Genomic DNA, 16,277 nt, shown 5'->3' on the forward strand with positions numbered 1-16,277 from the left:
AATAGCTCTTTGGGAATCACTCTGTTTGTCCAAGTCATAAATATTAACATAAACAGTTTCCTAGCATAATACATGAATTTAAACATATTGATATTCACTATAGGTTTTTGCCATCAACAACTATCACCATGCAGTTTTCACATTTTCAGTGTTTACATCATTGTACTCCAGATGTGACCTCCCACTCACCAGCCCACAGAGAGAGTTACGTTGTTAATAAACTTACACTCACTGTGATATCCTTTGCTGAAGCCAGAGTGTTTGTGACAGCTGGAAGTAATAACTAATAATTTCAGTAATAACTGAAGTCTATCATACACAGTACCTCTAAGCTCGAGTACATTTTACTACGTTTACTACACAGTACATTTAAGCTCACAGTCAAATTTAAAGATTTACAACAAGTTTCTGTGTTTGTAAATATCTGCAGTGTCACATCTGTAAAATCAGTAACAGGAAACGATTCCTCATTATTCCACCCCGCAGATCTTGCAGATTTAGAAACTCATGTGGGTTTTAAATGATTGTGCATTACCGATAGAGTCACTAGTGCATCTGGCAGATGGCAATTAATCTTAACTAAATGCTTTTTTTCCTCTTTTTTTTTTACGGTTGATGATTAACAAATAAAATACGCTTCTGAAAGTTTGCCTGTTGTCAAGTTCCTCCTCAGCTATTTCTGCTATTCTTCCACTCGAGCTGCAGCTGCAGCGGAGTTATGAATTTATTTTAGATCATAATAGAACTTTTCATTAACGTGGATTCGTTTGCAGCTGTGGGGACGCTATGCTGGGCCACCTGTCCCTTCACCTCCGCCACTCACCTTGGCTCCCCTCCCTTCGACCCTGGGACCTGCGCTGACGGAGCAGCAGCGTCCTGCAGAGACATGGAAGACAGAGAGGCGGAGACTGAGGAAGAGACAGGGTGGAGATAAACAGAGAGAGAGAGTGTAATCTATCTGCAGACGGACAGGGTGCTGCTGCAGTAACATCCTTAATCTGACTGGCAAGGCCTGATGCTGATCTGACAGCTCCCGCTGATGTACTGTGGAGGGAAGAGATAGGAGCAGCACACATGAACGCACGCACACACACATCCGTTACAAGGTTTTTTGGTGGCTACACTCAAATCTTTTATACTATATTAAAATCTATATTACACTGAAATATGTGGTTAACAGCTATATTTCATAGTTTTATTGTTATTGCTGCTATATAATACTATTACCAAATTTAAGAGCTAATAAAACTTGTGCCACACAACTAATAGCAGGTGCAGTAAAGAAAAGTGTGTTCGGTATTTTGAAGTATCGATTAAACGTTTAAAAAAACTCTAAACTAGAATATTGATTTTGTGACAGGTTTCGTGATTTTAGTGATTTTTATTAATGGCATCAGCAACTCATTAAAGATTGAGAAAACTGTCAGGAAACAGCTAATGTCTGTGTGATAAAGATAATGAGGTCTGAAAGTTTAGCTTTCACTCTTCTCAAAGTCTCAGGTGAACACGTGTTGTGAGACACAAAAACGGCTTTGAACTCAGTGTCAAACCAGGACCCAAACACAGCCCACCAAAGGGTCCAGTGCAGCCCACTGGATGACTAATACTAAAGACTGGAGTGAAATCAGTGATTACTCCAGATTTTCAACAAATGTCCTGCTTTTCCTTTTATGGTTATGCCAAACTTACTACACGGGACTGAGTTTTTATCACACTAGGCACAATTTATTTATTTATTTATTTATTTATCGCAATATTCAAAACATAAAAACAGCAAAAAATAGATGTGAAGGCTTTGTGCTATTTCTTTTATATATTGTAATATTCACGTAAGGAATAAATGAAGGTGGACAATACTGAGAAATTATTTTTTATTATTTTTTTTAAAGGCACTTATCGTAAATTACATTTTTATTTTCTACGATTATTATTATTTTTTTTTTTTTTTTTTTTTTTTTTTTTAACTTAAAAACCTTTCAGAAATATCCAAAACAGACTAAAGCATGTTAAGAAACAAAACATTTATAATTCCTGCCAACGATGTCAACAAAAGCTGAACTAAGGCCAGTGTGTTACTTTACTGTTACTTTATTTATACTTTATTGTTATGCTACTTATTACTACGAGATACAAGAGCGAGTCAGTCAGTGCAACCTTTTTTAATGTTACCTTTGTATTTTAGTTAACGAAGCAAACATGCTATTTGTTTAATATATTTTATAATATATTGATATGATTATTATTTGATTACTTTTATATATTTTTTTACTTTTATATTACTTTTATTTTAATTATTTGATACTTGTTTATTACTTCACTATTCACTCTCCATTAATATTTCCTACTTTTGTGCAAAAGAAGAAGGACACAACTCTCTGCACAAAGTGGACGAGTGAAACTACACAACAGGACAAACTTTTTGGCTTTAAATATATTAGAGTGTGTGTGGAAACTGACTGTTTGAGATGATTTGTAGGAGAACTAAAGGAAAGAAAGTGTTTTGGAGACGATAACAAGCCAATGGTTGATAAACTTTTCTTTTCTTTTTTTGAACCATGGCTAATTATCTGTAAAGCTACAGTATGGGGTGGACAGCAGGACTTTCCACAGACTGCTTTCAGATGTTTATTCCAACAGTTAACATTAACTGACTGCAATAACCAAGAACTTGGTTAAGTAGTGTGCGTGTGTGTGTGTGCACGTGATGAATCTATATTTATTAATCCCATCCTTTTAGCTCTGTCTTATTAGACTCCAGCTCTGATTTCTTCTGCAGCTAACTAAGCTGTGTTCAGATTATATCCTGGGCTGTAACAGATCAACTACACAGGACAGAAAAAAGTTTTGTGTGGTCTGTAGGTTCGTCGTGGCTTATTCTTACTGTACGGTTAGTGGCTCTTTAATGTATAACAAAGAAATGAAAATAGATGGTATTATAATTATTTAATCAGTGTACTCATACGTGCATAAGTATAAACATGCACGTGAAGACTGTGAAACAACCACCATCACTAGCCACCATCCACACTCCTCCGTTGGGCCCATGAATAATGCAGAACTCCCATTTTCATACCACTTCCTCTTCCCTCCCCTCATCCCCTTTTTTCTCCTCCTCCTCTTCCCCTGTGCCATAGTAAAAATAGATCCATAAACCTGCAAGCTTTCGCTCTGGTGTTTACACCATCGTGGCCCTCCCCACTGCTCTCTCTCTCTCCTGACAGTAGGGTTATTACTCTCATTCATCTCAGCCTGTTCTCTCCATCTTCCACGGGAGCCAGAGAGCAGAAACAAAAGAAGAGGTTGCTGGGCCAGACTGCGAGCAGAGAGAAGGTCCTCAGGTAGCATGTAGATGCTTAATCTCCATATCTTTATTATGTTGCTCATAAAAATAGCCCTATGTTCCACGTCTCCCCCTTCCTCCTCCGTGTGCACTCACTCTTAGCTCAGGGGAAATGAGGAGCTCCTCTGCCAGGCATTAAATGTACAAAGTGGGATGCACCGAAAGGAAAAAAATTTAGATGTCCGCTCCTTCTCTGTGGATGCAAAGCAGTAATAAGTTTACTTGTCAGTGCGTCATCGGGGAGGTAAGATGTGAAAACCTGCTGTAAATTCACTTTATACATTTTTGTTTGGTAAATTAAGTGTGTCTGCTTTTTCCTTACAGTAAATAATATTAGACTTGTTAGTGGATTGAAGTGATCTTTATGAACTTAAACCCTCCCCCCAACCCAGTACTGTCTGCTTATAGGTCAGAAACTCTAACAGGCACAGTAGACTTGCCCAAGCGGTGCACGTGTGGCTTATATAGAAATCTTTAGTGTGCAAAGAGTTTGGAGGTCTGGGTCTTTCTTATATGGCTTTTTCCTAATTAAACCTCCAAATAACAAGAGTGTAGTATAAGCTTTGTGCTTCTCTGCTCTAATATAAGGCTCATTATGTCCATTGCAAAGAGCTTTTCATTAGCTAACTGCATCATTGTTGGGTTACGGGTTACATTAAAATCCCCCACATTAAAGTCACATCAATCCAAGAAATTAGATCATTTGATCATCAGCCAATGGGCTCTAAGCAACGCTTAAACATCCTTCCTGGTTTATGAGCAGGATATTATTTGTCAGCACCTTTTAAACTCATCTGTTTCATAAAACATCTGTTTTATGATATGATAAAACTATGATTATGGTCAGTTTATGTTGAGGGGTTTGGGTTAATTAATTAATAAACATTGTACTGAAGTTAGGGAATAGTCATGGTTATTGTTTAAAAGGATGAATGACCTTAAATGACGCCGAGCTCCTTTCTATAGGGATGTTGTTCTGTTATGATGTCACATGACTTCCTTTGTTGGTTTGATCATATTGAATAGAGCTGCTGTAGCTTGTTTATGTCATTTGTTGTTTTGGTGCTCACTAACTGAAACTCTCTGTTTTAGGAACAATGTTCATATTACAACCATCTTTGAATTTGTTTTAGGTTTGCTGACAAAATTGGGCACTTTCATTTTGGCAGTTTGTTTTTTCATGGGTTTTTTTTTCTGTTTTTTAATTGTAGTTTTTAACTAAATCTCATTAACAGGATTTCTAGCCTGACATTTTTCATGTATTTTTCCTTTTTTCTCTTCCAAGCAGTTTAAGTCTACGTCCACACTAATGCGTTTTTGTTTGAAATTGCACCGTTTTCTCTCGCCGTCCACACTGAGACGTCGTTTTTCGCTCATGGAAACGGAGCTTTCGCGTAGTGTGGACGGCGAAAACTGAGAATTTCTAAAACGATGACACATGTTAGTCATATGATGCAGTCATGTGACCAATTAAGCTAAGATAGTGGAGGGACAGCAGTTGTCTTGTTTCCTCTGAATTTTGACAGCCCTATTAAAGATTAAATTCTTTAATTCTCACTCGCTTTTGCAACTTTGTACTTTTGTGTTACTCGCAGCAACAACTCCACCTCATTGTGAGTCCATTTAAAAAAACTCGGTGCTTTTCCTCGACATTTTGCCGCGACGTTTCAAAAAGCCGGAAGGTCAATAAGCAGCAGAGAGAAATGAGGCAGGCCAAATCTTCTTGCGTTTCACGCATGCGCAGGACTGGAACGTAAGCGTTTTCAGCCGTTTCAATGTGGACGTGCAACTCTGTGAAAATGACGGGCTAGTGTGGACGTAGCCTAAGGCTATATCCCAATTCAGGGTCTGCAGCCTTAAAGTACGCAGCCTCAACGATCCTCAAGGGCCGCGTACTTAAAGACCGCTAAGGCCGGAAGTGCGAGGCTTGTGAAATGGGACGGTCTAGCCTCCGTTGCGCTGCCCAGGTTGCCTAGCAACCATGATACTAACAGCTGGAAACGTTTCATACAGCTTTGTTTGACAGAAATGAAGGAGAAAATCTTTTGTTCATTTGTTTGTTTCTACATGAGCTTTGATCATTCTCTGATTAAGCTCAGCTATTGAACGGCGTATATTTTAAAGTAAAGGCTTTAAAACCAAGTTAGTACAAACATCACTAATGTCACATAACTTTGCTGACATGTGGCCAACAGCAATGTTTTAATGTTCTTTGTTATTAAACATTTGCACATAAATAAGTGACATAATATTCAGTACTTACTTAAAGTTTACTCTTCGGGCGCCCCTCATCCGCCGTTTTTTTCGGCAAAATTATCCACACCCACCGCCGCGCTATGCATTCTGGGATATGTTGGGCCACGAAGTCTACACCGCCACGTCCTTAAAATTCAGGGAAATGAAGGACGCATTTGAGGGCCGCATTTCGAGCAGCCTTCGAATTGGGACAGCCTTCGTCGTGTCGCGGTGACGTAATCGGCCTTAAAATGCGGCCTTTAAGGCTGCAGACCCTGAATTGGGATACAGCCTAAGACTACAGCCTCAAAAGTTATTCCCCACCCCCAGCCGTAAAAGGCTGCTGGGGTATTGATGTCACCTGACCACATTCAGGCCTTGCAGACATGCAAGTTTGTAAATGCAATAACTCGAGAATAAGACGATGTAGGATTTTGAAATCAATACCAAAGATGTGTCTACTAGGAGGCTGAGAGTTAGCAGTGGCAGCCAACAGTATTTTATTTTATTTTATTTTATTTTATTTTATTTTATTTTACTATAAGCTGTTCCTGACAATAAGACCGCCCCTCCCTGAGCCTGGTACTGCCAGTGGTTTCGTCCTGTTAAAAGGGAGTTTTTCCTTCCCACTGTCACCAAGTGCTTGCTCAGAGGTCAGTCATTTGATTGTTGGGATGTTTTATTTATTATTGAGGGCTCTTTACCTTACAGCGTAAAGCACCTTGAGGTTACTGTTGTTGTTGGCGTTATATAAATAAAACTGACTTGAATTCGGGGGGGTCTTGTCACACTGTTATCACAGAAATAACTGGATGTCCTGTAATACAAAACCAATGTGTGCATTTTCCCCCTTTTCTTTTACATTACTGAATAATTTATGTAAGCTAAGATGTTATCAAGTTCCATTAAATGGATAGTTAGAAAAGCTTAGATGTCATTTCAACAAACCCAAAGAGGAACAATAAGCTGCTTTTTGAAGCCTCCTGCGTTACTGTGGATGTATGTTGAATCCTGTGATTGCTGTAGAAAGCTTACATGCTGTACTACAAAGCGAGAAAGTTATGGCAACAGTAACTGAGGGTGACAATGGGGAATGCTTTTCATTCATTCTGTTCTCTCCCGTGGATTTTTCTTATTTTTTTACACATCACTGGACTTAAATAAGCTTTTATATAATAAATGATGAGACACTTATACTGTGAAAGGGGCACAAAGGCTTCCACGCAGAAGGGGAAAGCAGTCCGGTTAGTAAACATTAACAGCAAATTTGACAGGAGACAAAGTGGAAATTGAATGCATGGATACCCTCCATTGACTAAGGTCTCTTTGTGCTACTTTTCTCGCCTTCTCCTCCGCGCCTTCAAAAGGTCACACAGTAGACTACAAAAAAATCCCATTTGAACGTTTTGAACACGTGAAAGAGGAGTTTGTTACACCGATGCTCGCCCCACACAGGTTTCCCCTCGACACAAACTCACCACAGAGCATTTCAAACGAGCGACTGTCAGGCTGTGATTCAGGGATGTTGGACCGAGTCTACATAAGCCTGTTTGTGCGTCGCACAGACAGAGGAGCACAAACAGTAAAACCTCTGACAGTCTGCCACTGTCTGAACCTGTGATTCAGTTCAAAGAGCAGAGAGAGCTGTGCTAGACGTGGAGGAGGCACAGTCCCACATTTCACCTCTCAAGGTGACAGCGTTTTGAAAACACGTCGGGTCTGTCATGCTTTTTGATTACATGTGGCGTGTGAGGTATTGCTGAGTAGCGCTTTTGTCACTGTCTTCATCTGTGTTTGATGCAGTTTTCCAGGAATCACTCTTTAAATTTCCCCATATGTATATTTTTCCACCATTTTTAATAATGTTCATTATAAGGTACAACACCACTGGGGAATATCACAGATACAGACAGCACTTGTCATATTTGTGTCTACCAGAAAAAGACTCTGCAACGCTAGCTTTCACTTCTGTCACTTCAAAGAATGAAAGTTGTAGCCATTAAAATCTAACACGTAGCTGATGCATTCACATTGTCATCTGAATGCTCCGCATTTAGTATTATCCTAAGTAGCTCAGTGTGTTTATGGCACCATGTCTTCACAGCCTCTGCGTGCTGAGTTTTCCACAGTGGCGTCCTCATTTGTCGACAGTCGATTTAAAAAAATATCGTTTTTTGTCACCGAGGGAGTGTGAGACTGATGAATTTTAAAAAGGCACCTTAATCACGCCGCCAACAGCAAAATTGCTTCCATATTACTTCTCAGGCCATTTGCTTTCTAATTATCTGTCCAGCATGAGTCCCTGCTTTACTCTATTTTCAATCAACAGCATGTTTGGGTTATTGGGGTTTTTTTATAAACCAACAAGGCATGCAGTAGAGCAAGGTCACAAAACCCGAGTACAAGACACGGCCTTTTGTGCTTTTATACAGTTACATTTTTTAATAAGGAGAGCTTGCTGTTGATATAAACTCTGTATACCTGAAATTTAAATAAGATAGCTCGACACTGAACATGAAATGAATGCAGACTGATGTGTGTGTGCACCATCTGTGCTGCTGTTTCTCCATTTTTACCCCCACCCCCTCAATTCAATCAGCAGTTCAAAGCCCTGAAAATACAGATGTAGTTATCCCCGTGAATATGAGTTTTCTAAATGTACCTGTTAGACAAATTCCCACTTTTTGCTCCAAGGTCTAACAAGGCAGTACAAACAGATTCATATCAGTGTAGAAACAGAGTTGGGGAGTAACGGAATACATGTACCGCCGTTACGTATTTAAAATACAAAATATGAGTAACTGTATTCCGTTACAGTTACCGTTTAAAAAGGTGGTATTTAGAATACAGTTACTTTGTTGAAATAAATGGATTACACGGCGGTACTTCCCTGTTTCATATTGTCGCGGGTCAGGACTGTTTGGGTTTTGTTTGACAGCTACGTTCTGTTGTTCCAGGCGGCAGCGTTACAGTTGCCATGGTTACAGGGTGACGCTCTCTCTCTGCGTGTTTTCTGGGTGAGAGAGGCCTTTTTGTTGTTGTTGTGCTAAGCTAATAGCCAGAATGCTACAGGTATAGCTCTAAAGAATGTAGCATCATGGGCAGTGTAGTCCGTGCTGCAGGGAGAATGGACTGCCATACCCGTTATGTGTCTGTGAGCGAGGGAGGGAGAAAAAGGAAAAGTACGAGCTGTCATCGAGCAGAAACGGGAGCTGGAAGCATGTAAATATAATAATAACCACTGCAGCCAAGAAGAGAGCCTGACGAGCCCAGTTGTAAGTAAGCTATTAAGACTCGACTGTACACCGTGTTCGTGTTTTCCTCCAAAAACAATAAGTTCTGTTGGAGCAGCCTTTCAACGCCTCTCTCTGTCTCTGCTAGCAAAGTTGACCCAGACAACAAAGTAAAGCTAGTTTTCAGCTACGAGCCGACACAGAACCCACCGTATTAGCCAGAGGTCCCTTTACTACGGTTCGGAGCCGCGGACCTTCAGTAACAGTAATAAATCACAGCAATAGTACATTCATGTAGTTGTAAACAGCATGATAATATATTAAGTAATCCAAAGTATTCAGAATACGTTACTCTCATTGAGTAACGTATTCTGAATACGTTACAGAATACATTTTAGGGCATGTAATCTGTAATCTGTAATGGAATACATTTTAAAAGTAACCTTCCCAACACTGTGTAGAAAGAACTGACTTATAGATATCCGTATGCACGTGTTGTAGAGGATCACATGGCATAAACTGCACTTCTGTAAGGATCCCATTGTTGAGACGTTCACAAGCAGCAGACGTCACCATGTTTAGCTAATTTAACTCTTTCGGAGAACTGCATCAGGGGTTTTACATAAGTCGCTCATTTAAATAAGGCTTACAGTTTGCATTATTGAGGGCTTGGCCGCTTTGACTGACAACCGAATGCTGCCACATGTGGTTGTAGTCAGCGTATGTCTGCTAGGCCTGCATTACAGGGATATACACCTCTTAAAGTTGTGCTGTTAGTGCCGTTTAGTTTTTAAAAAAAAATCCTGTCCCATCAGTCTTGTAAGTACAATCTCCCGCCGTGCAGGTAATTACAGATGCACTTTGCTAGCCAAACCTGCTAAAGTTAGCTGTACATGGTAGCAAGCAAAAGGCTAGAAAAGATTTTCAAACTCGTATCATATCATATGTTGTATAATTTTTAAGAAAGATAAGAATGCGAGTTAAGATCTCCGCCACTGGTGAATAAGCAGAAAAGCAGCAAACAAAGACGCTGTGAGCGATCAACATATGGCACAAAACTAAATGAAGTGAGAGAAAGGACACTGACAACAGTACATGGTAAATGTGTGGAGACTCGGACTTTGGTGAATATGAAACATGTCGCAGACACATCGTGACACCGGCTCTTTGACCATTTCTTGTGACAAGCTTTTTTTCTCTCTCTCATTTTTTTTAATTACCCTCTGGGCATCCTGCTGCCTCCAAAGCCTTTGAAATAGGTTTTAGATTGGCATTCGATCCCCTGCTCTCCTTCACTTTAGACACGTCTTTCTTCTTCTTCATTTCTTTCATGCAGAGCACCTTGGCCGCTGAAAGGGAGCATTGGAGAGCTGCACAGTTATTCGATGTGAAGGCACATGACATAAAGTAAGAGGATAGGAGAGAAGATTTAAAGGAAAAAAGGAAAGGAAACAAGGATGTAAAGAGACAAGGAGAGAACAGGAGAGACCGAGAAATGAAACAGAGAGAAGATTAAAGTGGACAGGAAAGAAGATGAAAAGAGAGGGGGGAAAGGAGGGAAGAGGAAATTCAAAGAGGACAGAAGAGGGGAGGATGAGCAAGGAAGGGTGACAAAGGGATGAGTGTACATAAAAGAGAAGAAGAAGAGACGATTGAGGGTAAAAGAAAAGAAGAAAAAGTGTGGTAGAAGAGACAAGGAGAGAGAGAAGGAACTAAGGTTAAACGAGGGGAGGAGAGGAAATAAGGATAGGGAAGGAGACAGCATAAAAGACAAGAGGAGACACGAGGACACATGGTGTGGAAATGAAAAAGGGAGAACATAAAAAACAAGGTGAGTGGGTAAAAAGGAAAAAAGGGGGGAGGAAAAAGGGAGGCGAGAAGGAGAAAGAAGAGAACGCAAAAAAGGAGGAGAAAGTGAAGGAGGTGGAAAAGAAACGACTCCGAGAAGAAAGAAGAAGAAAAAGAGAGGACAGGAGGAGGATGAGAAGCCAGTCGTTCTTTACCCAGGGGGGAGGCGCGGCGGGGGATGGGGGGGTGGGGGGGCTCCTCATCCCTCTCTCCTCCAACTGATCCTCCTTCTTCAAGGTCAACCACACGCATGCATACACACTCATGTACACACAAAACAGACGCATATACACACACAGACAGGCGGTTGGCAGACACGGTACACACCAAAATACACACACACACACACACACACACACACACACACACACACACACACACACACACACAAATGCATTTAGTCGAGCTCAAGTAGAAAAGACGCCTTCTGCCCGCTTTTTTCTCTCTGACTCTGTGTACCAACCAGCCAAATCTCAGTCAACCATCTGGAGATAAAAACATTCTTCCCATACACACACACACACTCGCAGAGACACAAATACGCACGCACACTGTGTGTTTATGATAATAGACCAAATGCCTCTATTGATTCTTTCTCTGTCTGTCTCTCTCCCTCTGTGGTTGCATGTAAAATCAGTTTTATGTCTCGCTCCATTCTCCTTCTTTAAAATATCTATTCCTCTCTACTTAGACCAAAAAGAAGAAACAAACATATGACTTCTCCGTATTAATGCATCGCCCGCTCCTCATGATCATCACATTTTGACACGCAGGGATCTAAAACGGCGTGGCCGAAAATAAAATGCCTCCGAACCAAAAATGCAAAGAAAAGAAAAGATCTCGCCCGAGAGGTGAAGTGAAGGCACGAAGCGTCGCTGAAACTCCAGCTGCTGTGAACCAGATGGGGTTTGAATTCACATGAAACAGGATTAAATGTGTCTGCTTAAAAACACAGAGTGCTGAAGGAAAATGTCAGACATGGACGTTTTACCAGTATCAGATCGGTAATGGAAGGCTCACATGATTGCTCTTGTGTTAGCTCCCTGCTGCTACCTGAAAGCATTGTTGTGATGTATTTGCAGCTTGACAGCTGCTAGTGACACATAAATATAGTTTGTAATTTTGTGTGTGTTTGTGTGTTCTGCTGTGCACATTGTCAGTCCTCATTTTACTACAATCTTGTTTCATCTGTTTGATATTTTTTCTGCTGTGTTTGGCTTTGCATCCCTGAGTCATCTTCATTGCTGAGGGGTAATTCTGCTGAGCCACCTCTTGGCTTCTGGCTACAGACTAGAGAGATTTTGGTGAAACTGTTTTTCCTACACAAACCTTTAACTGTGGGACTAAGTTTTCTCAGCATTGGTTATGTAAGAAAATGTTTAGTCTTGTAGTGGCGACTCTTGATCTTCTGGAGTAAAGGAGGAAGAAGTGTGAAGTCAAGAGTGAAATCTGGAGGAAGGTAAACAAATGAGCACCAATGGGGACAAGATATCACACAGAAAAGCCCTATAGGTGTGGTCAACGAGTGGTAAATGGAAACCAGTGGATAACAGCTACATGTAGATATGAGTAAGATGCTGCTTCAGTGCTACTTAGGAGACATTCTCTATGCATGTTAAATATCTAGGATAATAACATCACTCTAGATGCATGTTTCAAAACACAGTTCTGTATTAGGAGCCGTGATGGTGATGGAGGGTTCAGTTTCAGTTTTATTTGTCATATGCAAGTTAGCACAGGGTCAACATTGCAATGAAATGTGTTTGACGAGCAGCAGTCACTCAGCAGCATGATACAGTAGGAGAAAATATAATAAAATATAATAAAATAAAATATAATAAAATAAAATATAAAAATAGTAAGGAGCTAAATATTAGAGAGACATGGTGAAAGAGAAAAAATGACTAAATATATATGTATCTATAAATATAAATATATGTACATTAGTGATTAAATAAGAAAATCTTGAAAAGAAATATGACGGGAGGGCAGATGGGATATTGCACAGGAATGAGCAGCAGAAAATTACAGTATAGTAGGTGTTGGACTGCTTGTACGTTTCCACTCATTTAAATCTGATCCCTGTTAGATTCCAGGTTTTCCTCCTTTGTAGAGCTGCAGTATCCCAACATTCAATGCCAGGATTTTACAAATATATGTTTCAAGTCTTGAAAACAACATTTATCTTTTAATTAAAAGGCTGTTTTGTACCTAATTTTTTTCTATTTGACAAAGTAAGTGTTGATTTTTTTTGCCACGACGATCCAGCAAAAACGGTTAAAAATCAGCAGAGCTGAAAGCTCTAATGAGCCATGGAGAACAGGCTGTAAAATATTCCTCCTCTCCTCTTTGGGTTAACCCCCACCCCCACCTCAGCACCTCCTCACCTCTTGTTCTTTTTTCCACCTCTTTATTTTAATATATATAACTGGCTGCAAATTCACTGCTGTTCATTACCCAGGCAGGGTCAAATCCCCAAACAATGTGTTTGGTGCCACAATAAAAAGGGTGTTTTTTACGGCGTGTAGCAGTAAAATGCTATTAAACAGATAAAACACCGGCAACGAGCATCAGGAGGATTATAAAAAGAATTGCCTTGATAAACTCTGCATATCTGCGCGGTGACACACCAGCAGCTCTCGTCTCTCCAGTCCTGGGTAGGACGAGCCAGAGACCGAGGAGCACATGGTCTCAGAATTTTCGTAGCTTTACAGCGCCACCATGTGGTAAGGTCGAAATACCAATTTTTGGTTCCAGGGAAGAGGAAAAAGAATGAAGGTAAAAAGAAAGAACCTTGGACTGCATAACCATTTTCACAAATGCCCTGAAGTTCTCCAGGCATTGCCCAGCAGAGCTGTGCATGAGAACAAAGCTCATGAGAACAGAGCTTATTATTCATATCCATCTATATCCGTGTGGTTGGAGACGGTTTGAGCAGTGAAGTGTGTAAATTATTCTTTTTCTTCTACCACTTCTTCTTTCTTTGCATTTTTCTCAAAGATTGGCATTGTCATAATTTGTGTGGCATTTTTAATCCCTCGCTTCCTCTGAATCTTTGCACCATTCATCGTCTACTCTAAACATCCATCCATCAGATTTCTGAGCCTCGTATCCACATCGGGGTGGGAAGAGACCTGGAGCTTATCGCTGCTATTATTAGGAAAGTGGGGGGTTACACCTTGAACAAATCACCAGTTCATTGCAAGGCTAATACAGGGAGGCAGCTGCTCACATCCACACCACGAGCCAACTTGAATTCATTCATTTCCCTAACAGTCTCCTGTGCTGGGAAGAAAATGGAGCAGGCACTGGTAGAAAATGCAAAGTCCATAACAAAGGATGACGAGGAGCTTTGAAGCTAGAACTTTGCTGGTAAAACAAAGTTCTAGGTCCCCCCTGTTTTTTCCCAAAATGAGGTCTCAACAAAAATCGACGACAACAACTCACTGAATGCATCTGTACAGATTCAAATTAGACAATATCTATATATCGATAACTAAAATCTAGCAATGGTTAAATGGGGGAAGGTTGAGGGCGGTACAGCGCTGCGTTCAAATCCCAGCTTCAGATCCTTCTGTGTGCAGTGTGCAAGTTCTCCACAGGTCTGGACACCCTGGCCAAAGACATCCATATTAGGTTAATTGGTGATTCTAAACTGGCCTTAGGTGTGAATGTGAGCGTGACAGATTGTAACACGGATTGCCTGTGTTGGCCCTGCGATAGACTGGCAACCAGTCTAAGTGTACCTGGCAGCTGGGATAAGCTTCTGAATTGAATAAACAGAAGAAGATGGATGGATTATTAAATAATAATTAAAACTCAGTACATCTGTTCATCACACTGCCACCTGGTGTCAGCTCACAAATCTACACCTCTCTTTATGAGAGTATTTTCCATGTCGCAACAAAAGAATTTGACAATATGCACAAAGTACGTTTAAAATTTGATTATTTCTGACTGTCATGAGCCTTTTAATGACGACAGCTTGGACACTGATCATATCCACTTTATTTCTTCTACATTGAACATCACAGTAATCTGTTACATCTGACTATGTAATGTCTGATATTTGTTCATTTCTACATATAGAATGTTTTTTGTTGCAAGATTTAAAAATCTAGCTGATATATTTTTGCTCATTCTTGGATGTGTGATACAGAATATTTTTTAGCAGGATTTAATTATGTATCTTACCCTGAGACACGCTGCTTAAAATTCTAACCCAGTGATTAGGTAGTAAAACTGGATCTGTGTCCTCTTGAGTCCCAGGCTGGAGTTCAGTCTCCTCATTAGCATATAAACGCCTGAGAGAAAATCTGCAAGTACTTCACATTAAGTTTGCAAAGTTCTCTCTCTCTCTCTCTCTTGTTTGCCTTTGGCTGATCTCTTGAAAACTTCTCACTTGAGATGGCTTACGTTTTCTAGCAGATTGAATGTCTGCAAAATCTATTCGTGCACATGCTCAGCTGGTCTTATGCTGCCCTCTTGTGGTTAGATTCTGAATGGCTACAGCAAGTTGGTCTTTTTCACAGCAAAAAGTTGGGTTGTCATAATTTGAAAATCATTATGTGTGCTAAAAGCTTTAACTTTTTCTTCATTTCATCAATTCAATTCAATTTTATTTATATAGCGCCAAATCACAACAAAAGTCGCCTCAAGGCGCTTCATAGATACAGAGAAAAACCCAACAATCATATGACCCCCTATGAGCAGCACTTTGGCGACAGTGGGAAGGAAAAACTCCCTTTTAACAGGAAGAAACCTCCAGCAGAACCAGGCTCAGGGAGGGGCGGGGCCATCTGCTGTGATTGGTTGGGGTGAGAGAAGGAAGACAGGATAAAGACATGCTGTGGAAGAGAGACAGAGGTTAATAACAGATATGATTCAATGCAGAGAGGTCTGTTAACACATAGTGAGTGAGAAAGGTGACTGGAAAGGAAAAACTCAATGCATCATGGGAATCCCCCGGCAGCCTACGTCTATTGAATCAGAGGCTCTCAGTCAACCATTACAATGTACTTATTTCTGATTAATGTGAAAATGATGTACACTGTATCTCTTGTAGTGTGGTTACAAAGAAAGTGAAAGGTGATAAAATGCAGGGCATCTTCACCATCACTGTGAGTCAGACTGTGCTTTGGTGTCAGTAAGGATAAGCTTAATACTGTTTCTGCTGTAAAGTTTTTGCAAGAATTGTACTGACGCTGACTTTAATTCCAGCTGTGTGCAAGAAGCAGCATTCATCTTTTGAATAAATCTATTCATGAAGAGTTTCCCTCTGGGACCTGCCTGAAACTTACTGCAAGAAACACCAGAACAACTAATGGATCTAAGTGTAATCCTCATGCTAAAAGTAGAAGAAAATGGAAGATAGGGGCCTAAGTTAAAGCTGCATATTTTCATTTTAAATGTTTTTCCTAATTTGTAGGTCCCCAACGAATGAACGAGTGTACAGGCGTAGTTCAGTACATCAGACAGGATCTTTAAGACAAACAGACTATCACAATGAGATGTTACAAAGTTGTAACTGGAGGGAGTAACTAGATAACTTGAAGAAACAAGACTTATTGTGCCCCAGGAAATATTCAGTAACACATAATTATATAACCATGTGGTAGTAA

This window comes from Neolamprologus brichardi, chromosome 16 (assembly GCF_056152115.1).
Source record: "Neolamprologus brichardi isolate AB-2024 chromosome 16, ASM5615211v1, whole genome shotgun sequence".
Classification (NCBI taxonomy): Eukaryota; Metazoa; Chordata; class Actinopteri; order Cichliformes; family Cichlidae; genus Neolamprologus; species Neolamprologus brichardi.